General features: G+C 46.7%; 2 protein-coding genes across 2 annotated transcripts in view; one reads left to right on the top strand and one right to left on the bottom strand.

The window, feature by feature from the left end:
* CENPP (centromere protein P) overlaps positions 1–27,738 on the bottom strand; it is a 222,340-nt gene that overhangs the window by 7,954 nt on the left and 186,648 nt on the right. The window lies entirely within an intron of this gene.
* Positions 8,899–27,738, top strand: part of ECM2 (extracellular matrix protein 2, female organ and adipocyte specific) — a 69,960-nt gene continuing 51,120 nt past the window's right edge. The window contains exon 1 of the mRNA XM_014529513.1: positions 8,899–9,472. The gene's annotated coding sequence lies outside the window, so the exon portion shown is untranslated. The remainder of the gene's footprint in view (positions 9,473–27,738) is intronic.

The following is a 27,738-nucleotide window of genomic DNA, read 5'->3' as shown; positions in this document are numbered from 1 at the left end:
GCTGGACAGCAGGCGCCCTCCTCTCCCCCAGCACAGAGGGCGACTCACTTTGTCCCACTTTCCTCGACCCCATGGCTGCTGGCTGAACTGCCTCTGGGGAACCACACGGCCCAGACAGGCCCGGCCCCACCCGTGTCCGCACCGAGAGCCCCGCTGGGACCAGCCCCCCGGCTGCCAGGGTGGCAGACAGACGCGTGGAGCAGTGTCCCCTCAGAGCCGCCCGGGAACCGCCCCAGAAACCCTGGGAGGGAGATGCTCAGTGCTCGGCTTGGGTGTGTGTGACCAGAGGCCGAGGGGGGGGCCTAAAACGTGTCCTGAGGGTGCTTAGTAAACAGCCAACAGCCAACTAGAGCCCCCGCAACACACACACACACACACACACACACACAGCCCCAGGCTCCTCGCCAGAGCCGCAGCCCTGCCTGGACCACCTGCGTGGGCTGCGCGCTCCAGAGCAGCCCAGCAGCGTCTGTCCCCGCCCCCCCTTCTTGTTTTGGGAGACTTGGAAGAGCCAGAGGGTCTCAGGGACCCACTTTATTGGAATAGATTCCAATCGCGTTTGCTTTTTAAACAATCCTCCTACGGAGAGGGGCTGTTTTTCCCATTGGTTCTTAGAGCGGGTGGAGGGGAAGGGGCGAGAGAGAAACATCCATGTGAGAGACACTGGACTGGTTGCTTCCCACATGCACCCGACTGGGGCGGGGTTTGACCCTGCAACCAGGTGTGTGGCCTTGACTGGAATGGAACCCGCGACCCTCCCGTGCGTGGGCTGGCGCGCTAACCACTGGGAGACACTTGCCGAGCCCTAATAGCCTCTTTAAAGTGAAGACGTGGCCATCAGGTCACGCGTGGCCACGAGGACGAGGGAAGCGCTGGCCAGCAGAAACCAGTGACTGCGAAGTCTGTGGCCCCAGCGGCCAGCTCCCAGGACCCTTACCTTTGCGATGGAAAAAAAACCTAAACAAGAGCTGCCGCCACTGAAAAGTACAGGGAACTCACACCGAGTGCCACCAGAGCAGGGGCGGGGCCTGGGGCGCAGCCAGAGCCGCAGGGACCACACCGCGCCCTGTGTTTCCGTGTGGGAGGAGGGGACAGAAGTGAACAGATTACACACGCGAGAAACGACCAGGTCCCACCGGGGCGAGTGGCCTCCGCCCAGCGGCGCAGACCTTGCGGCCCGGGATGAACAGGACACGTGGCAGGGCTTTCTGCTCCGCAAGACCCCCCCGCCCCCCACCTTACCACTTCACACGGCCCTGTCCTCCTGGGCCCTCAGACTGAAATGTACTTTCTCTTCTTCTATTTTTCTTTTCCTTTTTTTTTTTTTTTAAATCCTTAATGATTTCCAGAGAGAGTGGGAGGAAGGGAGGAGAGGGGTGATGGTGGGGAAGAGAGAGAGGAGAGAAACCTCCATGTGAGACGCACCCGGACAGGAGGTGGGGATGGAACCTGCAGCCCAGGTACCCACCTGTGACTGGGAATCGAACTCACGACCCTTCAGTCCAGGGGCTGACACGCCAACCAGTGAGCAACACTGGCCAGGGCATTAAGAGCAACTCCTGTCCAGGAGAGAATGCTCATCTCCCGACTCAGTGCGACTCAGTGCGATGGAGCCTGTTCTACCCGAGGCCAGGCTGCAGCCTGGCACCCAGGGCCCCATAACCCCGTGAGGCCGTGACCTCCCAGCACGTCCCTCCGCCGAAACCCAGGGCCTCCCGCACCCTAGGAGCTGGAGAGCCGCGTGGGGCGGGGCGGACGCTGCCCCCGGGGGCCAGCCCAGCCCAGACACTACTCTGCGCCCCTCCGCAGCTCGTGTGGAAGCCCCAGGAGGTGGCTGAGGACTCACGGAGCTCTGGTTGGAGCGGCGCAGCACGCAGGGCGCAGGAGGGTGTGGGGTCCAGAGGAAAACAGCTTCCAAAGGTAGCTCTTCCACACCTTCCCATTTCAGGAAAAAAGGGGCGATCAGGGTGCGCACAGACAGGCCCCGCCCCGCAGCCGACCTTAAATCACGCGTTCAGATGGCCAGACAGTGTACAGCGGCCGTCCTGCCGTAAGTTCATGCCCACGTCGCGGGTACAGCTGTGCGCTGGGAGAAGCCCTTGTTCCCTCCTGTTCTAATTAAAAAGAGTCTAAAATGACTAAGAAGCTGAATACACACCGACATGTAAACATAATAATAAACACTAGAAACGCTTCAGAGGTCAATTCACAGCTCTCTCTTCATACAGTTACTGGCATGTAATTATGCAGGAAAACAGCAGATAATGAAAGTCATATTCCAACCTCTGCGCTAAGGGTTACGGTCTCTCCTAGTTCACAAATCTCAAAGTAATGTGTCCAAAACATTGAAACTGGTTACAATGTAAAGTTTCTATGGTCTCATTTAAAAGTTTCCCATGGAATCACTGACTTTTAAGGCCTTGCGTTTCTTTCCTAAGCGACATCCTGCCCCCCTCTCCCCCACTCCCGCAGCTGAGCAAGTCCCTTCCAATGGCCCCGAGGCTCCAGGCTGCACCGTGAGGAAGGCTCCGCTATCACATCCCATGGCTCACAGCCCGCCCCCCACCCCCTTCTGTACACCCAGATGCAGTGGAAATACACCATCAGTGCTCTTACAACCAACTCGCAGCATAATTCATGTTGGCAGCTGACTTTGATGGTAGCAACAAAAACATTTTTGTTGGGAAGCATAATCGCCCCTAAAAGTTGGTTCATGCATTCCACACCCTGAGCCAGACATGAGTCAGACCTAAGCCCAGCCCAGGGCTCCCGGCCAGCAGGGCTGCTGGGCCTATTCCTATTTAGAATCAGCCGCCCTTGGAGTTCTCTCCAGGCCGGCCCCCCAGTGCAGCCCTTTCTGGAGACCCCTCTCCTTGCATAGGCCCAGCAGCCTCCTGGGCGGTTTCCCGCCCTCCTCCCGCCTCTCAGCCCCGCACACTGTTTTTTACAGACCTCTCCGCTGTCATTCCAGGAAGGTTTTGGCAGGGCTCTCAGTACAGGCTCCCTGTCAGTATCCCATTTACTGACCTTTCATGTTCAATAATATTTTTAACGTTTCCTCATACTGGGTGAATAGTTTGGGTATAGACGTTAAGGTTTAAATAATAATTAAATTAATTTTATATAGAGAGCTAATGATATACTAGGTGTACTACCGGTTAATAATGTGGATTTTCTTCAATAGATGGAGTTACACATATGTTTATATAAATGCGATTTGATATGTATGCTATTTTGTTGTATTGACAACAAGCTTCAAAACTTCATATGTCAAATTTGCTGAAGGTGTTCACATCATAGATATTTTTACACTTAAAAAGTCAAATTTCGTGCCAAAAAAGAGCATTTGCAGGAAGTTTTAATTCAGTATTTATTTTGAAGAAAAGTGCTGCTGAATACTTCAGGAAGCTTATGGTGAACATGTTCCATCTCAAGATACTTGTGGATGCTGGTTTAAATGCTTTAAAAGTGATGATTTCGATGTGAAAGACAAAGAACGTCCAGGCCAACCGAAAAAGTTTGAAGACCAACAACTAGAAGCATTATTGGATGAAGATGCGTGTCAAACTCAAAAACAACTTGCAGAGCCCTAACTGGTTTGGCTCAGTGGATAGAGCGTCGGCCTGCGGACTCAAGGGTCCCGGGTTCGATCTGGTCAAGGTTTCGGGCACATCCCCAGTAGGGGGTGTGCAGGAGGCAGCTGATTGATTTCTCTCTCATCGATGTTTCTAACTCTACCTCTCCCTTCCTCTCTGCAAAAAATCAATAAAATATATTTTAAAAAGAAACAACTTGCAGAGAGATTAAATGTTGCTCAGCAAACAATTTCCAATCATTTACAAGCAATGGGAAAGATTTTAAAGGAAGGAAAATGGGTGCCACATCAACTGAACGAAAGACAAATGGAAAACCAAAAAGTCATCAGTAAAATGCTGCTTCAACTGCATGAAAGTCTTTTTTGCATCGAGTTGTGACTGGCGATGAAAAGTGGATTTACTTTGAGAATCCCAAATGCACAAAATCATGGGTTGATCCAGGTCAACCATCAACATTGACTGCAAGGCCGAATCGCTTCGGAAAGAAGACAATGCTCTGCGTTTGGTGGGATCAGGAAGGTGTGGTGTATTATGAGCTTCTAAAACCAGGTGAAACCGTCAATACTGATCGATACCAACAACAAATAATCAATTAGAATCATGTTTTGATCGTGAAATGACCAGAATGTTCCAGAAAACACGGCAAAGTAATTTTGCTTCATGATGATGCATCATCACACACTTCAAAACCAGTTAAAGACACGTTAAAAGATCTTGCCTGGGAAGTATTAACCCACCCACCGTATTCACCAGACCTTGCTCCTTCAGATTACCACTTGTTCCGATCGATGGCACACGCACTTTCTGAGCAGCACTTCAAAACGTACGAAGAAATGGAAAACTGGGTCTCTGAATGGTTTGCCTCAAAACAAGAAAAGTTCTATTGGGACGGTACCCACAAATTACCTGAAAGATGGGGAAATGTGTAGCTAGCGATGGACATTACTTTGAATAAAGCACTTTTGATGTTTCTCTTGAAATTACCGTGTTTTCTTTGATCACAAAGTCCTCATTATTAACTGGTACACCTGGTAAATTCACTTCTCCATCCAAGCCTAAACTTAAGTAATCAGCTCTAAAAAGCAGAGATGAAACTAAATTTTAAAATGAGCCAGTAAAAGCAGTGCTTGAGTGGATCCTGCATGTCTGTGGTTCCTGAATGCTCTATGTGAGGAACAGCAAGAAATAAGGAGCCTGAGGGACAGGGTGCCTCATCCTCCTAGATGTGCCCGGGAAGTGCAGGGCCCGGGGGATGGAGTGCAGGGCCTGGGGGATGGAGTGCAGGGCCTGGGGGAGAGGAGTGCAGGGCCTGGGGGGTGGACTGCAGGGCCTGGGGGAGAGGAGTGCAGGGCCTGGGGGGTGGACTGCAGGGCCTGGGGGAGAGGAGTGCAGGGCCTGGGGGGTGGACTGCAGGGCCTGGGGGAGAGGAGTGCAGGGCCTGGGGGGTGGACTGCAGGGCCTGGGGGAGAGGAGTGCAGGGCCTGGGGGGTGGACTGCAGGGCCTGGGGGAGAGGAGTGCAGGGCCTGGGGGGTGGACTGCAGGGCCTGGGGGAGAGGAGTGCAGGGCCTGGGGGGTGGACTGCAGGGCCTGGGGGAGAGGAGTGCAGGGCCTGGGGGGTGGACTGCAGGGCCTGGGGGAGAGGAGTGCAGGGCCTGGGGGGTGGACTGCAGGGCCTGGGGGAGAGGAGTGCAGGGCCTGGGGGGTGGACTGCAGGGCCTGGGGGAGAGGAGTGCAGGGCCTGGGGGGTGGACTGCAGGGCCTGGGGGAGAGGAGTGCAGGGCCTGGGGGGTGGACTGCAGGGCCTGGGGGAGAGGAGTGCAGGGCCTGGGGGGTGGACTGCAGGGCCTGGGGGAGAGGAGTGCAGGGCCTGGGGGGTGGACTGCAGGGCCTGGGGGAGAGGAGTGCAGGGCCTGGGGGGTGGACTGCAGGGCCTGGGGGAGAGGAGTGCAGGGCCTGGGGGGTGGACTGCAGGGCCTGGGGGAGAGGAGTGCAGGGCCTGGGGGGTGGACTGCAGGGCCTGGGGGAGAGGAGTGCAGGGCCTGGGGGGTGGACTGCAGGGCCTGGGGGAGAGGAGTGCAGGGCCTGGGGGGTGGACTGCAGGGCCTGGGGGAGAGGAGTGCAGGGCCTGGGGGGTGGACTGCAGGGCCTGGGGGAGAGGAGTGCAGGGCCTGGGGGGTGGACTGCAGGGCCTGGGGGAGAGGAGTGCAGGGCCTGGGGGGTGGACTGCAGGGCCTGGGGGAGAGGAGTGCAGGGCCTGGGGGGTGGACTGCAGGGCCTGGGGGAGAGGAGTGCAGGGCCTGGGGGGTGGACTGCAGGGCCTGGGGGAGAGGAGTGCAGGGCCTGGGGGGTGGACTGCAGGGCCTGGGGGAGAGGAGTGCAGGGCCTGGGGGGTGGACTGCAGGGCCTGGGGGAGAGGAGTGCAGGGCCTGGGGGGTGGACTGCAGGGCCTGGGGGAGAGGAGTGCAGGGCCTGGGGGGTGGACTGCAGGGCCTGGGGGAGAGGAGTGCAGGGCCTGGGGGGTGGACTGCAGGGCCTGGGGGAGAGGAGTGCAGGGCCTGGGGGGTGGACTGCAGGGCCTGGGGGAGAGGAGTGCAGGGCCTGGGGGGTGGACTGCAGGGCCTGGGGGAGAGGAGTGCAGGGCCTGGGGGGTGGACTGCAGGGCCTGGGGGAGAGGAGTGCAGGGCCTGGGGGGTGGACTGCAGGGCCTGGGGGAGAGGAGTGCAGGGCCTGGGGGGTGGACTGCAGGGCCTGGGGGAGAGGAGTGCAGGGCCTGGGGGGTGGACTGCAGGGCCTGGGGGAGAGGAGTGCAGGGCCTGGGGGGTGGACTGCAGGGCCTGGGGGAGAGGAGTGCAGGGCCTGGGGGGTGGACTGCAGGGCCTGGGGGAGAGGAGTGCAGGGCCTGGGGGGTGGACTGCAGGGCCTGGGGGAGAGGAGTGCAGGGCCTGGGGGGTGGACTGCAGGGCCTGGGGGAGAGGAGTGCAGGGCCTGGGGGGTGGACTGCAGGGCCTGGGGGAGAGGAGTGCAGGGCCTGGGGGGTGGACTGCAGGGCCTGGGGGAGAGGAGTGCAGGGCCTGGGGGGTGGACTGCAGGGCCTGGGGGAGAGGAGTGCAGGGCCTGGGGGGTGGACTGCAGGGCCTGGGGGAGAGGAGTGCAGGGCCTGGGGGGTGGACTGCAGGGCCTGGGGGAGAGGAGTGCAGGGCCTGGGGGGTGGACTGCAGGGCCTGGGGGAGAGGAGTGCAGGGCCTGGGGGAGTGCAGGGCCTGGGGGAGTGCAGGGCCCAGGGCTGAGGACACCCAGACAGGACCCAGGAGGTCCTCTGGGCTGACAGAGGTGAGTGTATTAGCAGGTGAAGTGGAGCCGATTACCATGCACACTTCCAGGCTCCTGCTTTAAGGGTGCAGGCTCCACAGGGTCCCTCCAGGCCACAGTCACTCGTCACTCTGGATACAGTCGTCAATCAGGTAGGTCATGAGTCCAAATGGATGGCCACCCCAGACCGGACTGGTCAACATAAGGGTCGCCACCTGGCCCCGACAAGCTCATGAAGATACTCTCTTCCTTCACATGTGAGAACCACATGCTTCGCATTCACTTCCTATACTTTTGGGAGTTACCCCCAACAAAGGACTTCAGTACAGTTTCTTTCTTTGTGTTGTTCTGACAAAAGCACTGCCCTGATCTCAAGAGCGGAGTATATTTAGAAACATGACATCACCAAGAACTAGGTCAACACAACGAGACTCCGCACCCAAGTCCTCGCCATGTTACTATAGATTTCTCCCCGGAAACTGGTCGCCACTCACAATACTTGCTGGCCTCAGTCGCAGTCCCATCCTAGACCCGGACTCCCGCTGGCCTCCTCTGGTCCTGCCAAAGGCTATCTTATTAAAGAGCAACTTCAGATTCACAGCAACATTGAGAAGAAGGTGCAGCGGTTTCCCATGTGTCCTGCCCCCTCTAACCTCCCTCATTATCAGCATCCCCCACTACAATGGCACCATCGTTCCGACTGAGGAACTACACGGACACATCACAACCACCCCATCCACAGGGACACTGGGAGCACTCGGGTCTCATAATGACGTATGATGTGTCCGTCTTTAGAAGACCACTGCCCCAAAAGTCCTCTTTGCCCACCTGTTCATCCCTCTCTCTCTTCAAACCCTAGCAAACTCAGATCTTTTTTATTTTTTGTTGATTTCAGAGAGGAAGGGAGAGGGAGAGAGAGATAGAAACACCAATGATGAGAGAGAATCATTGATTGGCTGGTGAGGTCTGGCGTGGGGGGTGGGGGCAGGCTGGAGGGAGTCAATGGGGAAAAGAGGGAACATATATAACACTTTCAACAAGAATGATGGAAAAACCTATATAATAAAGAGGGAATATGCAAATTGACAGTCACTCCACCACAAAGATGGCGGTGCCCACGGCGGAGGCGGGGCGGGCGGGGGATGTTTCTGTAACACAAGATGGTTGCCCCCACAGCAGAGGCCGAGTTCCCGTAATGAGCCTTAACGAGCGACCAGCAGGGACCTGAGGCTGCGCCCCCCTACACCCCTTGTGGGGCTCGACGGGGGACCTCAGGCCGCACCCCCCCAGCAGGGATTGATGGGGGACCTCAGGCCGCACCCCCATCCAGCAGGGATTGACGGGGGACATCAAGGTGTGCCCCCCGCCCCGGTGCTGGGCTGGGGGACCTCAGGCCGCACACCCCTGCCCAGCGGGGCTTGACAAGGGACCTGAAGCTGCACCTCCTGCCTGGTGGGGCTTAATGGGGGACCTCAAGGCACGCCCCTGCCCTGGCCTGGGCTGGGGGACCTGAGGCTGCGTCCCCTGCCCAGCAGGGCTTGACAAGGGTGGGACCGGCCAGGTCTGGGTCTAGCCCAATGGGGGTGGGGCTGGCCGGGTCTGGGTCTCATGTGATTTTGAGGCACACGTGGGTGGGTGGGGACTTGACTCTGGGTCCTGTGGCACGCCCCAGACTCTGACAGGAGGAAGATTTCATATACATTTTACTAATTTTCTTTCATCTCTGACACTTCTATTATAGAGAAAGGGCAAATTGCAACATTAAAATATTTCCTCTAATTAATCCCCTTTTAATGAGCACGAATTTCGTGCACTGGGCCACCAGTACTAAAATAAAGAAATAAAAAGTAGATTCCCTAGCCTGTGATGGGCACTTATATGTGTTATTCATTTATTTCACAGAAAGTTGAAGGTAGTTATTAGCATCCCTGCTTAAAGAGAAGCAGCTTCGGACAGGAACGCAGGAATGCCCGAAGGCCTCTGACCTGCTGCTCAGCCCTCCTCCCTGCTTCCAGGTGGAAAGTGACCATTGCAATCACATGCACATGGAACAGCTTTCAGTCTTATTCACAACACGGCGTGTGCAGTTCCCATGGGCAGAGAGATGAGGAGGGTCACTGACACCACCCAACTCAGGGTGCCCAGGAGTGCGGCTCCTCTAACGTGGCCACGTGGGCCACTCGAGCGGGGTGCACCCCAGCGGTGTCACAGCGGCATGGGCAGAGGAAGGGTTTTCATGCTAATATCTATGAAAACCAGATTTCTTAACCCAGCTTCACTTCTGTCCTTCCAACTCCACCTTCTCAGCCTGCAAGATGTTTCCGCTGCTCTTGTGAGTCAGACAAATATTTCCCTTGAAAACTGTTTTCCTTGTTACTCTCTTGGCTGATTTTCTGCGTGAGAACTGTAAGGCATTTATCCCCAAGGGAAGCATTAGATTTTACACGGGGGCAGGGATCATTTTCAACACTCCCTCTGTCCTTTGTTTTAGGAAAGCTCTGGTTGTTTCACTTTCCGCTGGAGACTTAATGGCACCGAGCAAAGCCTCCTTAGTTTAGCTTTCCAGGTAAAAGTTTTCTGCTCTAAGTTTCTGCTACAGCATGTGGATGGTTATAATGTTTGGGTGTTTTATGTTGTAAATATGTTAACATTTCAGGAAATTAGCTCTTACTAATAGATGTTTAAAGTTTAAAATGTGCATTATTCTGTTTACTTGTTTTTCTCAGGGTAAAAAACTTCTCAAGTATTTCAAACTTTATGGAGTTGGGATTAAATATATTTTTATATGTTTAAATAGAATTACATGCTCAGTAGAAGTGTAAGTTAGTTTGAAATTTTTGCTTTCTCTATTTTTAAGTCCTAAAAGAACATAAAGGGTTAATGAAAACTTTTTTTCATTTTAAGCTGAGTGAGGTGAAAGGGATAACAGGCATCTCTCAGCTTCATGGAGAAGTTTAAAATTCTAAATTTAATGTTTTAAAACCTTACTTAAGAGTTCTGATAAAAAAACTTCAAGGAAAAAAACAGTAAGTGAACTGCGATTTACAGATGATATTTATGTGGGTTGAACACAATGAGCGCTAAAAAAAGAATTCACTTGATCAAAATAATACTTGCTGTGATTAGAGTGCCATAAAATCTTTACCTCGGGAAACATTAACTCAATTGCAAAGTTGCTTATTAAATATTAAATGCAGTGTGGAACTCTATAAATTACTGAAAATCACAAAGGCACAGGCATGAAGGATAACATGAGTACTGAGAGGCCATTTCATAAAAATTACTTAAACATTTCAATGAGATTATTTAGATTCTAATTTTGTTAAAGTTAAGGGAGCTCTGCAAATTTATTTCTGTACATATCTACTTAGATTTCTGGATTAGGAAAAGTAGGCCAACTTGGGGGGAAATAGAAAAACGAAGGCAGACGGTTTCCAGGATGGGGTGAGCTCAGGCAGCTGGTGAGTGTTTGCAGGAGGCCCAGGGACAACCCTGACCCACCACAGGGGGCCTACACACAGGGCAGCAAGGCCAGAGCTCCCAGGCCAGCCCAGCGCTGAGGCTCTCCAGCAGGGCCTGCTTGCCTTGCCACCCGCACATTCTCCCCCCAGCCCACCTCCCAGTCCGCCTTTCCCGAAGCTTCCCCTGCTGCCTTTGTTATTCCTTTCCAAGGGTGGCTTGCTCTCTGAACCCATGTTTACAATTTTTGCAGTCAATCAGCTAAGGGATTTGCTCCTTCCTTACATTTTGCATGTTAGTTTTTTTTTTAAAGTTACAAAAAGTTGTTCTAATATTGTTTCCTTTCAATGACTTACAGTAAAGATTTCAGAATGATTGCAGTAACTAATGTGCAGATACACTGAACAAAGTTTGCAGTGCTGGGCTAGCTGACATAATACTTTAGTGGCGGCAAGTCAGGATATGACCCAAGGACAACATGGCTAGAGGAAGATGATTTTTTTCGATAAAGTTATAAAAAGAACTACTGAGATTCAAGAGGCAAACTGAGCAGATTGCACACCCTCTTCTCCTCTCACCGGATCCCTGGAAATAAGAGAAGATGTATGATCAACAAATACACACATGCGTCTGCAGCTACACTAGAAAATAAGAACTCCTGCTGAGGCAGACCTGGGAGGAGTCCGTGAAGACGGGAGAACAGGGGGACGTGGGAGAAAACTAAGTCAGAGCCTGCACAGGGGAAAAGGGTAAATTAAAACAACAACACACCCTACACATTGTAGTAAAAATTCTGAATATTAAAGATAAATTAAAAATATGAAAAAGTTTCTATAGAGAGAAAAATAGATTTCTTAAGAAGAGATGAAAATCTGATTAAATTTAAAGTTTTCACTAATAACACTAGATATAAGAAACTAATGGAATAATATCTGTAAAGTATTGATGGCAAATGATTTTGAAATAATTCTATTTTTAACTAAACAGAAGATTTTCTGAATATGAAAATTCAACATTTTTACAACTCACAACATTCTCTTTTAGGACATGGATATATTTCAGCAGGAAATAACATGAATCTCAGGGAACTTCTGCTTCTAATAATGGCAGGCTAGGCCATCAGAGCGGCTGATACACTGAGAATAATTAGACAAGATAGGATAGTAACGGGGCCAACATACGGGACCGGACTGAGACCCACAGAGGTTTGGGAAACTTCCCTTCTGGCGGCATCTGTGGGTCCAGAAGAGGTGGAGAGAAGCTCAGTCTATGACTTTACAACAGCCTCTTTAGGCAAAAGAAACAAAAATCAAGGAAAAGGACCAAGAAAGCAGCAGCATGGCGGGGAAGGGATGTGGGAAAATCTCCAGGCTTGATTTGGGGCACAAAGTGCCTCCATCACTCCATCTATAATTGGTAGTGCCCTTAGCTTCATGCCCAAAGTAGATATCAATCCTCTTGGGATAAAGAATACATCATCCGCCCTGGCCGGTGTGGCTCAGTGGATAGAGCACAGGCCTACAGATGAAAGGGTCCCGGGTTCGACTCCAGTCAAGGGCACGTACCTTGGTTGCAGGCTCCTCCCCTGCCTGAGCCATGGCTGGGGCTCGCACAGGATGCAACCAATCGATGTGTTTCTCTCACATCGGTATTTCTCTCTGTCTTTCCCTCGCTCTAAAACTCAATGGAAAAATATCCTCCGGTGAGGATTAAAAAATAAATAAATTTATTAATAATAATAATAATAAAAGGATAATATTTAGGAATACATCATCCTAGGTCTTCAACATATTTTCATATTTTTTATACACAATGTCTGTCATGCAATCAAAAGCCATCAAGCATACAAACAGATCAACATGGCTCAAGACTTAAAGAAACAGACTACAGAAACAACTACTTAAAGAAATACAGATTACAGAGGATCCTGAAAATGGAGTCTTCAGACACAAACTTAAAAAAATGTGATAAGTCGCTTACCATTCAGGAGGTGCATGCAGGCCCCCAGTCAGTGGCCCAGCCTCATGTCCACGGGCAGGGGGCAGGCCGCCGGCTCACAGCGCCCGCACCTCCCTCCCTCCCTCCCTCCCTCCCTCCTTGGGCAGAATGCATTCCGTGGGTATTCACTACTGCCATCTGCACACGGCGGGATGCTCTGTCATTACACACATTGTTCTCATTAAAAAGCAAATTATACTTGGAAAAAAAAGTGATAAGTATGTTCAAAAAAGTAAAAAATAAGATTAAAATTTTCAGTAGAGTCAGAAGAACCCATTGACAACTCAAAAAACTACAAAACAAACAAACTACACAACAGAAATAAGGAAGTCAGTGTGTGGATTTAATAGCAGATAAACCACAATTGAAAAGATAATTAGTGAGCTGAAAGACAGATTAAAAGAATAACTAGAATGAACCACTGAATCTCAGAAGGATGAAAAATACAAGGCAGGAAGAGAGACATTAAAGACATAATAAGAAACAAACTCATAGATAGAGAAAACAAACTGATGGTTGTCAGATGGCAGGGGGTTTTGGAGGGTTGGGGTCTGGGTGAAAAGATGAAAGGGTTACGTAGTACAAACTGGCAATGACAAAATAGTCCTGGGGATGTAAAGTACAGCACAGAACAGAGTAACATTGTAATAACTATGTATAGTGTGAGGTGGATGCTAGACTTATCAGAGTGATCACTTCATAAGTTATATAAATGTTTAACTAACTATGCTGTACGCCTGAAACAAATATAATATTGAGTGTCAACCAATCCTATATCCTATATAATAAAAGGCTGATATGCAAATTGACTGAAAGGCGGAATGGCCGGTCACTATGATGTGCACTGACCACCAGGGGGCACACGCTCAATGCAGGAGCTGCTCCCTGGTGGTCAGTGCGCTCCAACATGGGGAGCACCACTCAGCCAGAAGCCAGGCTCACTGCTAGCAAGCACAGAGGTAGTGGCGGGAGCCTCTCCCGCCTCTTCAGCAGTTGGACATCCCCCAAGGGCTCCCAGACTGCAAGAGAGCACAGGCTGGGCTGAGGGACCTACCCCGAGTGCACGAATTTTGCGCACTGGGCCTCTAGTTGAAAAATAAAAAAATTAAAAACCCAAACGTACAAAATAAAAATGACATAAGAAAAAGACTATCATACATGCAATTGTAGTTCTAAAAAGAAAGAGGAGAGAGAAGCAAGAAAGTATTTGAAGAGACAAAGGCTTAGAAGTTTTGAAATCTGATGAATATGAGGCTACAGGTTCAAAAGTGTTATTAAAAAAAACCCACAAGAAAATCCTATATAAACAGAGTAAAACAGCTGAAAACCAAAGCCAAGAGAACATTTTAAAAGCAGCCAGGAAAAAATGTAACTTTTAAAGGAGAAATAATTAGATTGACACATGACCACTTAATAGAAACTATGGAAACAAGAAGACATTGGAATGAAATCTTCAAAATGCTGAACAAAAATACCTGTCAACCTATAATTTCATATCTAGAGAATATAGCCTTTCAGAGAAAACATAAATATTTTCAGACAAACAAAAAGAGAACTGGTCATCAGTGGTCCTGCACTAAAAGAATTAAAAATCTTTATCAATCGGAAATAAAATAATCCTATAGAAAACTGATGATGCTGGAAGAATAAAGATAATCAAAAAGGATAAATGTTTAGGTAGGTCTAAATTAGTGGTTCTCTTCTGGGAACAGGATAATTCCCTCTATACCCTAGGATATATTTGGTGATGTCTAAAGACATTTATGGTTGTCATAAATGAAGGGAAGGTATTAGGGGCATCTACTGGCTTGAGGCAAGGCCATCCCCCAACAAAAAAGAACTATCCAACACAAATGTTAATAGTGCTAAGCCTGAGAGAGCCTGATATAAATAAAATGTGAGTATAAAACAACAACAACAATAATAATCTTTTGAGGGTTTAACATATGTAAAGAAGTAAAATATATGACAAAAGCAGCACATGTGCCAGGATGAAGTGGAAGGTGTCCTGATCCTTGCATTGTACAGGAAATGGCAAAGGTACTGATTTGTATTAGACTTGATAACTCAAGGATGTGTGTGGTAAACTGTATAAAAAAACAGAATAGTAAAGGTGTATAGTTGCTAATGTAGTAATAAAAAATAAGTAATCAATTTTAAAAAAAGCAAGCAAGAATAGAAAAAAAAACCCCACACAAAACAAAACAAAAAAACACCACCACAGCCCAGGCAGGATAAGTAGGAAGCAAATAGAAAACAGATTTAACCCAAAATATATCAACTGCTACATTAAATATAAATAGACTAAACATTCCAACGGAAAGACAAAGGTTGTTAGATTGCATTAACAAAGATGTGCTATAGAATGTATCTATACTAATAAAAGGGTAATATGCTAATTAGACTGGGAAACCTTCTGGACAAAGGCATGGTGGCGGGAGCCTCTCCTGCCTTCTCAGCAGCGCTAAGGAGCAGTGAGCCAAGCGGTAAGGAGCAAGGGGTCCCAGATTGCAAGAGGGTGCAGGCCGGGCTGAGGGACTCCCCCTCCAATGCATGAATTTTGTGCACCAAGCCTCTAGTAATACAATAATTAACACAATAATAATACAAGAATAAAGTGTTTCGCATACTCACAACTGTAAGCCTACTTTTACCCCATCCTGCATATGTCCATATTTTATTACTGAGTGGAGGGAAAATAAATTGTGGCATAATATATATCAAACAATTCTTTAGTGTTTAAATATATAGTAGAGGCCTGGTGCACAAAAATTTGTGCACTTGGGGGGGTCCCTCAGCCTGGCCTGTGCCCTCTCGCAGTCTGGGACCCCTTGGGGGGGGTGACCACCTGCTGGTTTAGGCCCGCTCCCTGGGGAATTGGGCCTAAGCTGGCAGTCAGACATCACTCTGGCAGCCCGGGAGCCTTCGGGGGATGTCCACTTGCCAGCGGGGAGCAGGCCTAAGCTGCAGTCGGACATCCTTAGCGCTGCTGAGGAGGCGGGAGAGGCTCCTACCACCACCGCTGTACTGGCAGCCATCAGCCTGGCTTGTGGCTGAGCAGAGCTCCCCCTGTGGGAGCGCACTGACTACCAGGGGACAGCTCCTGCATTGAGTGTCTGCCCCCTGGTGGTCAGTGTGTGTCATAGTGACCAGTCATTCCCAATGTTTCTGCTGTTAGGGTCAGTTTGCATATTACCCTTACATTATATAGGATAGAGGCCTGGTGCACAGGTGGGGGTCGGCTGGTTTGTCCTAAAGGGTGTCCCGGATCAGGGTGGGGGTCCCGCTGGGGTGCCTGGCCAGCCTGGGTGAGGAGCTGATGGGTGTTTGCAGGCTGGTCACACCCCCTTCAGGGTGGGGGTCCCCACTGGGGTGCCTGGCCAGTCTGGGTGAGGGGCTGAGGGCCGTTTTCAGGCTGGCCGGCGACTGAAGCTCCCAGCCTCTCCTTTTTTCATGGAGGTTTGGCCAGCCTGGGTGAGGGGCTGATGGCTGTTTTCAGGCTGGCCACACCCCCTTTAGGGTGAAGGTACAGTCAATTTGCATGTTTGTCTTTTATTAGTGTAGATGATTATATATATATTTAGAAGGGATCATGAAAGATACACTGAAATAGGGATTAGGAAACTATGGCCTCCAGCCCAAATCATGTTTGTTTGTTTTTTAAATATATTTCTATTGATTTCAGAGAGGAAGGGAGAGGGAGAGAGAGATAGAAATATCAATGATTAGAAAGTATCATTGATCAGCTGCCTCTTGCTTACACACACACACACACACACACACACACACACACACACACATCACCACTGGGGATCAAGCCCGCAACCTGGGCATGTGCCCTTGACCAGAATCGAGCCTGGGACCCTTCAGTCCACAGGCCAACACTCTATCCACTGAGCCAAACTAGCTAGTGCCTGTTTGTTTTTTTAAAACAAAGTGCCATCAGAACACTCTCATGCCTATCCATTATTTACTTATCTTCTATGGTTACTTTAAAAATTTTTAGTATTTATTTATTTTTAATCCTCACCCAAGGATATTTTTTCCCATTGATTTTTTAAAAAATACGTTTTTATTGATTCCAGACAGGAAGGGAAAGGGAGAGAGAGAGAAACATCAATGATGAGAGAGACTCATTGATCGGCTGCCTCCTGCACAGCCCCTACTGAGGATTGAGCCCACAACACCAGCTTGTGGCCTGACCTGGAATCAAACTGTGACCTCTTGGTTCACAGGTCGAGCTCAACCACTGAGCCACGCTGGCCAGTCATCCCAATGATTTTTAGAGAGAGTGGAAGGGAGGGAGGAGGGGGGGAGAGAGAGAGAGAAAGAGAGAGGGAAACATTGACATGAAAGAGACACATTGATTGGTTGCCTCTCACACACACCCCGACCTGGAGCTGGGGATCAAACCTGCAACCAAGGTACATGCCCTTGACTAGGAATCGAACCAGCAACCCTTCAGGCTGCAGGCCGACACTCGAACCACATTAGCCAGTGCCTATGGCTACTTTTGGGCTACAATAATAGCAAAGTTGAGTAGTGGATTTTTGTTAATTCTCACCCAAGGATATTTTAGAGAGTGCAAGGGAGGGAGGGAGGGAGGAAAGGAGGAAGGGAGAGAAGGAATAAGAGAGAGAGATAGATAGAGAGAGAGAGAGAGAGAGAGAGATCGGTTGCCTCCCACACTTACCCTGACTGGGGCCAAGGATCAAACCTGCAACCCTTCGGTGCACAAGCTGATGCTTTAACCATTTAGCAACACTCGCCAGGGCAAAGTTGACTAGTTTCGACAGAAACTGTTGGGCAGCAAAGCCAAAAACATTTACTCTCTAAACCTTGAAGAAAAAGTGTGCCTATCCTTGTACTAAAGTATGAATTGTTTTTAAGGCAACTTATCTTTTATGCCTTATACATGTATATCATTTTAAATAAAAAATACTATTTTTATAAATTTAAACACATCTCTCTTTTTTTAAAGGGCAGTGCTATTATTATTCAACAGTCTCTTAAAAAAACAATAATAACCAGAATGTATACGCAGCAGACCTAGGAAGGGCCTTAGAAAGGATTGATTTAGAGAGATTGGAACTCAGGAGAGAGAAATTGTTAATATGAACGTTACCTAAAAGTCTCTATGTGTTATCCTGTGGACAATGAATTGTAGCTCAACCCAAGGCAGACCTTTTCACAGAGCTTTCAAAACATGAACATGGAGTTCCCCATTCCTGGAAAGGATATGCCTGCAGAGACTCATTCACAGCCCAAGTCCCACCCAGCGAAGCCCCATCAGAAACGATGTAGGATGCGAGGAGACAGCCCATCATGAAGCACATGAAGGAACAAGCTGAAGGGAGAACCCTGTCAAGGACTATGTGGTTCTGTGCATGGGCATACGTATGAGGCTTGGAAACAGATCAAAATAAAGAATGCTTGGAATTAGGAGGAAACCTTGGGAAAGTGATCGCCATATGGGATGATTTGTTCATAACTCACCCATCTAGTTATGATACACCAGATTCTGCCTGCAAGCAACACATGACTGTCTTGATTAAAAACCGTCAGTAACTCTTAGTTTCTCCAAACCAGGTTTCTGGGTCTTAGCACAAATGGCACTGTTTGCCAGCTGATTCCTGGCGGTGGCAGCCTGTGCTAGGCACTGTAAGGCGCTTGCCACCATCCCTGACTTCCAAAGCCTATAGCATCCCCTCCACTGTTACTCTAGAAATGTACCCAGACACTGCTAAATGCGTGCCCTGGGGGCAAAATTGCCCCCAATCCAGAAGCACAGCTGTGAACTATCGCTGGCAAACTTTTGCTGCAAGCACTGCAGGCTGCACTGTTAAGTCTCTGTTGTAATTATTCAACTCTGCCATTGTAGTGCAAAAGCGTAAACCACTTATAAATAAACTAGAGGCCCGGTGCACGAAATTCGTGCATGGGTAAGGTCCCTAGGCCTGGCCAGTGATCAGGGCCAATCAGGGCCTTCCTGCTGCTGGCCAGGGCCTTCCTTCATTCCATGCCGTCCCCTGGTGGTCATCCCACGTCATAGCAGGCTATAGAACTCCCTCCTGGTCTCCCAGTTGAACTCCCGTGGGGACGATTTGCTCATTAGGCTTTTATGTATATAGATGAATACAGCTATTGCAATAAAATATGTATGGATATTGAAATTTTAATTTCATATAGTTTAATCTGTCTTAAAATATTATTTAAAAATTTAAAAGCATTAAAATATAAAAACCATTTAAGCACCCAGTACACTCAATTTGGCCTTGCGCCCTAATTTCCTCACCTCTGATCTCAGCTACTATCAACCCCACAGCCTGGTCCTCAGGGCCTTCCAGTGTCACTTTACTTCTGCCTGAAGAGAGGTCTGAGGTCAACAGCCATGCCAAGTAGCTCAGACACGTTGGAACTAAATTTTATTCATTACGTGATTTAGATGTGACTCCAAATAGCCACTCCTTGACTGAACAGCAAAGCCGCAGCCCTATCCAAATATATCTACCCATTACCCCCAGCCCATTCACCCTGGGTGATCTCTTCCACCACCTGACTGTAAGCCCATTCCCGAGATGCTTTCTGCATAGAAAAGTTTGTATTGCCCGGCTGGGGAGGCTTAGTGGTCAAGCGTCAACCTATGAACTGGGAGGTTACGGTCCCATTCCTGGTCAGGGTACGTGCCTGGGTTAGTGGGCACGATCCCTGGTGTGGGGCGTGCAGGAGGCAGTCAATCAATGATTCTCACTCATCATTGATGTTTCTACCTCGCCCTCTCCCTTCCTCTCTGAAATCAATTTTAAAAATTTTTAAAAAGTTTGTATTTTCTACAGTTTTATATAAAGGGAATCATGTATGTTTCCTCTTATGTAAGACTTCTTTTATTCAATGTAATTATTTTGAGATCCACCCAATATTATTGCTAAGTAGTCCTTCACTGTATGGATATATTAATTTGTTTTTCCATGAACATGCTGGTGGACATTTAGATAGCAATACTAATATAGCTGCTCTACACATTTACACCCATGTCTCAATTGGTTGCCTCCTGCATGTGCCCCGACCTGACCAGGGCCCAGGCCAGGGAGGAGCCTGCAACTGGGTGCATATAACTTTTTGAATTAGTATTTTGGGTTTCTTCAAATATCTGAGAGTGGAAATGCTGGGTAATAAGATGGTTCTATTTTTATTTTTTTAAATTAAATCTTTACTGTTGAAAGTCTGACATATGTCCCCTTTTTTTGCTCATTGACCCTTTCTAGCCTGTCCCCATGCCCCACCCGAGGACTAAACCAGACTACTGTCTGTGTCCATGGGTTATACATACACGCATAAAAGTTATTTGGTTGTTCTCTTCCCACCCACCCCGCTCCCCTGCCTTCCTTCTAACACTCTGCAGTCTGTTCTATGCTTCTATGAGACTGGATCAATTCTGTTCATCAATTTATTTGGTTCCTTATTTGATACTTATCATGTGATGCTTGTCTTTCCCTGACTGACTTATTTTACTTAGCATGATGCTCTCCAGGTCCCTCCATGCTGTCTCAAAGAGTAAGAAATCCTGCCTTTTTACAGCTGCATAGTATTCCATGGTGTAAATGTACCACAGCTTTTTATCAATTCAGCTACTGATGGGCACTTGGGCTGTTTGCAGATCTTAGCTATTGCAAATTGTGCTGCTATGAACATAGGGATCATACATTTGTTATAATTGGTGCTTCAGGTTTCTTAGGATACATTTCTAGAAGTGGGATCACTAGGTTAAATGGCAGTTCCATTTTTAATTTTTTGAGGAAATGACACACTGTTTTCCATAATGGCTACACTAGTCTGCATTCCCACCAGCAGTGAACTAGGATGCCCTTTTCTCCACATCCTCGACAGCACTTGTCATTTGTTGATTTGTAGATGATAGCCATTCTGACAGATGGGAGGTGATACCTCATTGTCGTTTTAATTTGCATCTCTCTGATGATCAGTGACTTTGAACATTTTTTCATCTGTCTCTTGGCCTTCAGTATGTCCCTTTTGGAGAAGTGTCTATTTAGGTTCTTTGCCCATTTTTAAATTAGATTGTTTGTCTTCCTATTGCTAAGTTGTATGAGTTTAGGATATTAACCGTTTATCAGATGTATCATTGCCAAATAAGTTCTCCCATACAGTGGGCTCCTTTTTTGTTTTGTTCATAGTTTCTTTTGCTCTGCAGAAGCCTTTTATTTTGATGTAGTCTCATTTGTTTTTATCATTAGTTTTCTTTGCCCCTAGAGATGTATCTGTAAACATATTGTTACAAGAGCTATCTGAGATTTTGTGGCCTATGGTTTCTTCTAGGATTTTTATGGTTTTCACATCTTACATTTTGTTCATTTTAGTTTATTCTTGTGTATGGTGTAAGTTGGTGGTTTAATTATATATCTTTGCATGTATCTGTCCAATTTTCCCAATGCCATTTATAGAAGAGACTGTCCTGACTCCATTATATGTGTTTGCCAACTTTGTCAAATATTAATTGAGCATAGTATCTTGGGTTGATTTCTGGGGTCTCTTTTCTGTTCCATTGATCTATATGTCTGTTCTTGTGCCAGTACCAAGCTGGTTTAATTACAGTGGCTTTGTAGTATAGCTTGATATCTGGTATTATGATCCCTCCAACTTTGTTCTTCTTTTTTAAGATTGCTGAGGCTATTTGGGGTCTGTTGTGGTTCCATATAAATTTTTGGAGTATTTGTTCTAGATCTATGAACTATGCCATTGGTATTTTAATAGGGATTGCATTGAATCTGTAGATTACTTTGTGTAATATGGACATTTTAATGATGTTGATTCTACCAATCCATGAACATGGTATATTCTTCAACTTGTTTATATCTTGCCCTATCTCTTTTTTCAATGTCCTGTAGTTTTCTGATTATCAGTCCTTTACCACCTTGGTTAAGGTTATTCCTAAGTATCTTAATTTTTTTGTTGCAATGGTAAATGATATTGTTTGTTTAGTATATCTTCCTGAGAATTCACTATTGGTGTAAAAATGCCATAGAATTCTGGGTGTTAATTTTGTATCTTGCTACATTGCCGAATTCCTTTATTAAATCTAGTAGTTATTTGGTGGAGTCTTTAGGGTTTTCTATGTATAATATCATGTCACCTGTGAATAATGAAAGTTTTACTTCCTCCTTTACAATTTGAATGTCTTTTATCTCTTCTTCTTGTCTGATCGCTGTGGCTAGAACTTCCAGTACTATGTTGAATAAGAGTGGCAAAAGCAGACATCCCTGTCTTGTTCCTGTTCTTAGGGGAAAAGGTTTTAGATTTGGCCCATTGAGGATGATGTTCGCTATAGGTTTGTCACATGTCCTTTACTAGAGGCCCAGTGCACAAATTTGTGCACAGGAGGGGTCCCTTGACCTGGCCAGCGATCAGGGCAGCTGGCTGGGGGAAGGGTCCGTAAGAGGTTGGCTATGGGAGCGCACTGACCACCAGGAGGCAGCTCCTGCGTTGACCGTCTGCCCCCTGGTGGTCAGTGCATGTCATAGTGACCAGTCGTTTGGTTGACCAGTTGTACAGTCGCTTAGGCTTTTATATATATATACTAGGGGCCCAGTGCACAAAGATTTGTGCATGGGGTGGAGGTTAGTGGGGGGGGTGAGGGGGGGTCTTTCAGTCCGACCTGCACCCTCTCTAATCTGGGAGCCCTCAGGGGAGCCCTCTCCAATCGGGAGTTTCTGTCTTTGCAATCATATGAGCGAATTGTCTGAGACCCCCAACCCAGTTTGGTTTGTTACTCACAGAATGATAGCGGCATTTTTTTTTTGCTTCATTGGTGGAGATTTCCTGGAAGTTTTAGGATATTTTCACTTTAATTTTTCCTAGACACTCTGATTTTACTTATGTCTCTCACCCTTGCTTTCACTCCATCCCCCACCGCAACAGTAACTTGCTCCAGGCTCACTTTGCCCTAGTGTCTAGGAGATCCGTCTGCCACCAGAACTATGATTCCCAGCATTCCTGGTGCTTCCCGTGCTCTGGGCTTCCGCTTCCGGTCCTGGGGCTGCCAGCAGAACTACTAGTCCCAGAATTCCTGGTGCTCCCTGTGCTGGGAGCGACCGAGGGAGCCATGGCCCCCCAAGCCTCCAACTCTCCCGCTCTGCTCTCTAACCAGTGACCAAGGGAGCCACGTCCCCCCAAGGGAGCAACCGAGGGAGCGACATCCCCGCCAAGCTGCCAGCTCTCCCAGTTCTGCTCTCTGCCAGGCATCTGTGTATGCAAATTAACCCACCATCTTTGTCAGGTTAATTCGCATATTCACTCCTGATTGGCTGGTGAGTGTAGCAAAGGGATGATCAATTTACATGTTTCTCTTTTATTATATAGGATAACTAGAGGCACAGTGCATGAAATTTGTGCATGGGGGAGTGTACCTCAGGCCAGCCTGCACCCTCTCCAATCTGGGACCCCACGGGGGATGTCTGACTGCAGGTTTAGGCCCATTTCCTGTGGGATTGGGCCTAAACCTGCAGTCGGACATCCCTCTCACAATCCGGGACTGCTGGCTTCCAACTGCTCACCTGCCTGCCTGCCTGATCAGCCCCTAACTGCTTCTGCCTGCCAGCCTGATCACCCCCTAAGCCTGATTGATGCCTAACTGCTTCCCTGCTGGCCTGGTCGCCCCCAACTGCCCTCCCCTGCCGGCCATCTTGTGGCTGTGGGCGCCACCATCGTTGAGGGCAGGACAGTCAATTAGCATATTCCCTCCTTATTGGCTGTGGGCTCTGCCACCTTTGTGATGGTGTGAGGGTCAATTAGCATATTCCCGCTTTATTAGATAGGATGTTGAGATATGATCCCTCTATTCCCGCTTTGCTGAGAGTTTTTATCAAAAATGTGTGTTGGATTTTATTGAATGTTTTTTCTAAATCTAATGATATGATTATGTGATTTTTTGTCTTTCAATTTGTTTATGTGATGTATCACGTTTATTGATTTGCAAATATGGTACCAGCCTCGCAACCCTGGAATAAATCCCACTTGGTCATGGTGTATGGCAGTGGTTCTCAACTTTCTGGCCCTTTCAATACAGTTCCTCATGTTGTGACCCAACCATAAAATTATTTTCGTTGCTACTTCATAACTGTAATGTTGCTACTGTTATGAATCATAATGTAAATATCTGATATGCAGGATGGTCTTAGGTGACCCCTGTGAAAGGGTCCTTCAACCACCAACGGGGTTGTGACCCACAGGTTGAGAACCACTGGTGTATGGTCTTTTTAATATATTGCTGAATCCAATTTGCTAATATTTTATTGAGGATTTTAGTATCTATGTTCATCAGGAATATTGGACTGTAATTCTCTTTCTTTGTAGTGTCTTTATCTGGTTTTGGAATTAGGATAATTCTGGCCTCATAAAAAGAGTTTGGAAGTGTTCCTTCCTCTTGGATTTTCTGAAATGGTTTGAGGAGGATAGGTGTTAGTTCTTCTTTGAATATTAGGTGAAACTCCCCTGTGAAGTCATCCAGACTCAGGCTTTTGTTTACTTGGAGTTTTTTGATTACTGCTTCTATTTCATCAGTTGTTATTGGCATATTCAGGTTTTCTGATTCTTCCTGATTCAGTTTTAGGCCATATTTTTGTAGGAATTTGTCCATTTCATCCACATTGTCCAGTTTGTTGGCATATAGTTGTTCACATTATTTTCTTACAATCCTTTGAATTTCTGTGGTGTCAGTTGTTACTTCAATGCTTTCATTTCTGACTTATTTGGTTCCTCTCCCTCGGTTTCTTCATGAGTCTGGCTAATGGTTCATCAATCTTTTTTAACTTTTCAAAAAGCCAACTCTTCGTTTTATTGATCTTTTGTATTGTTTTTTTAGCGTCTGTGTCATTTATTTGTGCTCTAATCTTTAGTATTTCCTTCTTTCCACTTACTCTGGGCTTTACTTGTTGTTCTCTAATTTTTTAAGTTGTAGGGTAAAATAGTTTATTATTAATTTTTCTTGGGTTTGTGTGTGTGTGTTTTGAGGTAGGCCTGTAGTGCTAAGAAACTCCCTCTCAGAACTGATTTTTTGTTGAGAACTGGGGTTGTTGTGTGTTCATTTTCATTTGTTTCCAGGAAGTTTTTTATTTCTTTCTTGATCTCCTTGGGAACACATTTATTGTTTAATAACATGCTATTAGCCTCCATATGTTTGAATGTTTTTGGGTGTTTTTACTGTGGTTGGTTTCTAACTTGATTCTACTGTGGTCTGAGAAGATACTTGATATGAGTTCAATCTTCTTGAACTTGTAGAGACTTGTTTTGTGTCCTAACATGTGGTCTATCTTTGTGAATGACCCCTGTGCACTTGAGAAGAATGTGTATTCTGCAGCTTTGGGGTGACATGTTCTATAAATGCCAGTTAAATCCGTCTGATCCAGTGTGTCATGTAGAGTCACTGTGTTCTTGTTAATTTTTTGTCTGGAAGATCTATCCAGTGAAGTCAGCAGGGTGTTAAAATCTCCTACTATGATAGTATTGCTGTCAATCTCTTCTTTAAAGTCCTCTAGAAATTATCCTATATAATAAAAGCCTTATGTGCAAATCGACTGAACGGTGGAACAACTGGTGGCTATGACATGCACTGAACACCAGGGGGTAGATGCTCAACGCAGGAGCTGCCCCCAGCCCGCAAGCCCCAAGCCAGCCAAGGTGGGTGCCAGCAGGGGCCCCCCAATCACCCCACCAGTCACCCCACAGATCAGCCCTAATCACCAGCCAGGCCTAGGGACCCTACCTGTGCATGAATTTTGTGCACCAGGCTTCTAGTTTTATATATTTAGATGCTCCTTTATTGAGTGCATATATGTTTACCAGGGTTATATCCTCTTGTTGGATCGATCCTTTTAGGATTATGTAGTGGCTTTTGTTGTCTCTCGTGATGGCCATTCCCCCAGGTCAAAATCACCTGGATGGCACAGGTCTGTTGGAGAAAGATGTTTTCTGTAGCATGAGGGAATGACTCAGCAAAGGAAACGAGTGGCTGCCCTCCGAACACCAACACCAGCGCCCCCAACCCTGGACTCTCCTGACAAGGCTCCAGTCTACTCTGTCCTCCCTCTACTGGAGTCCAAAATGAGTGGCTGCACTCAAAATTTTGTGTTGGCCCTTTAAGAGGGTGCCTGCCTTTCCAGCAGTCTCTCACTGGCAGACAGCAATCCTGCTGCTTTTCACAGCCAGGTGTTAGGTGGGCACCTTTCTCTGTTTGGTGCTCTGGGCTGGCGTTTAGACCTCAGGGTTCTCAGTGGGAACCCCCCACAGCTGAGATATTCCTCCAGACCTTCAGTTGCTGACTGTGGTTCTCCATCCACTGCTTTCCCATCCCCACCCTTCCTACCAGTCTCTGTGCTATCTTCACTTTCCACTCTTTGTTATAAAGTTTCTCTCCAGCTAGTCTTCAGTTGACTTTTCAGGGTGGTTTTTCTGTATTTTAGTTGTATTTCCAGTTTAGTCAATATTTGCTTTATATAGTAGGTGTACCAGTTAATAATGAGAATTTTGTAATCAAAGAAAACACGATAATTTCAAGAGAAACATTAAAAGCGCTTTATTCAAAGTAATGTCCATCGCTAGCTACACATTTTCCCCATCTTTCAGGTAATTTGTGGGTACTGTACCAATAGAACTTTTCTTGAGGCAAACCATTCAGAGAGCCAATTTTTCACTTCTTCATACGTTTTGAAGTGCTGCTCAGAAAGTACGTGTGCCATCGATCAGAACAAGTGGTAATCCGAAGGAGCAAGGTCTGGTGAATATAGCAGGTGGGTTAATACTTCCCAGGCAAGATCTTTTAACGTGTCTTTAACTGGTTTTGAAGTGTGTGATGGTGCATCATCACGAAGCAAAATTACTTTGCCGTGTCTTCTGGAACATTCTGGTCGTTTCATGATCAAAGTGTGGCTCCAATTAATTATTTGTTGTTGGTAGCGATCAGTATTAATGGTTTCACCTGATTTTAGAAGCTCATAATACACCACACCTTCCTGACCCCACCAAACCCAGAGCATTGTCTTCTTTCTGAAGCGATTTGGCCTTGTAGTCAATGTTGATGGTTGACCTGGATCAACCCATGATTTTGTGCGTTTGGGATTCTCAAAATAAATCCACTTTTCATCGCCAGTCACAACTCGATGCAAAAAAGACTTTCTTTTGTGCCATTGAAGCAACATTTTACTGATGACTTTTTGGTTTTCCATTTGTCTTTTGTTCAGTTGATGTGGCACACATTTTCCTTCCTTTAAAATCTTTCCCATTGCTTGTAAATGATCGGAAATTGTTTGCTGAGCAACATTTAATCTTTCTGCAAGTTGTTTTTTGAGTTTGACATGCATCTTCATCCAATAATGCTTGTAATTGTTGGTCTTCAAACTTTTTCGGTTGACCTGGATGTTCTTTGTCTTTCACATCAAAATCATCACTTTTAAAGCGTTTAAACCAGCATTCACAAGTATCTTGAGATGGAACATGTTCACCATAAGCTTCCCGAAGTATATGATAACTTTCAGCAGCACTTTTCTTCAAAATAAAGTAATGAATTAAAACTTCCCATAAATGCTTTTTGGCACGAAATTTGACATATTTAAGCATAAAAATATCTATGATGTTAATACCTTCAAGAAATTTGACATATGAAGTTTGAAGCTTGCTGTAAATACAACAAAATAGCATACATATCAAATGCATATATATCAACATATGTGTAACTCCATCTATTGAAAAAAATCCACATTACTAACTGGTATACCTAGTATTTAGGTACTCCTGTATTGGATAAATATTTATAAGGGTTATATTCTCTTGTTGGATTGATACCTTGATCATTATGAAAAGTCCTTCTTTGTCTCCTATTATATCTTGTTTTAAAATCTATTTTGTCTAATATTTTTTTTCCCAATGGCCAGGGAAGTTTTATTAGAGTTTGGATGGTCACCGGGTGGGTTGACATGGGTCTCTTAGCACCCACACAGCAACTCCAAAGTTTCTCTGTAAACATCTTTATCTCTAAAATAAACAACCACTCCTCCCCCTCCAAAAAAACCCACCAAACTATAAGTGTTGCTGTTTCTTTCTTATATGGCTCAAATAATTAAAATTTTTGGTAGATATACAAAAATCTATGAGGTTTTTTTTTTTTAAATTAAGTGCTCGCCTTCAATCTTTTTTTCCCCTTTATTAATTAAGATATTACAAATGTGTCCTTATCACCCCAATGTCTCCTCTCTTCACTGATGCAGCTCCTAGGGCATTGGAAACTAAAGGGAAAATAAACAAATGGGACTATATCAAAATAAAAAGCTTCTGCACAGCAAAAGAAACCATCAACAAAACAACAAGAAA

Source organism: Myotis brandtii, unplaced genomic scaffold (assembly GCF_000412655.1).
Source record: "Myotis brandtii unplaced genomic scaffold, ASM41265v1 scaffold684, whole genome shotgun sequence".
Lineage (NCBI taxonomy): Eukaryota > Metazoa > Chordata > Mammalia > Chiroptera > Vespertilionidae > Myotis > Myotis brandtii.
The sequence above is the reverse complement of the archived record's forward strand: the minus strand, read 5'-3'. Positions and strand labels throughout refer to the sequence as shown.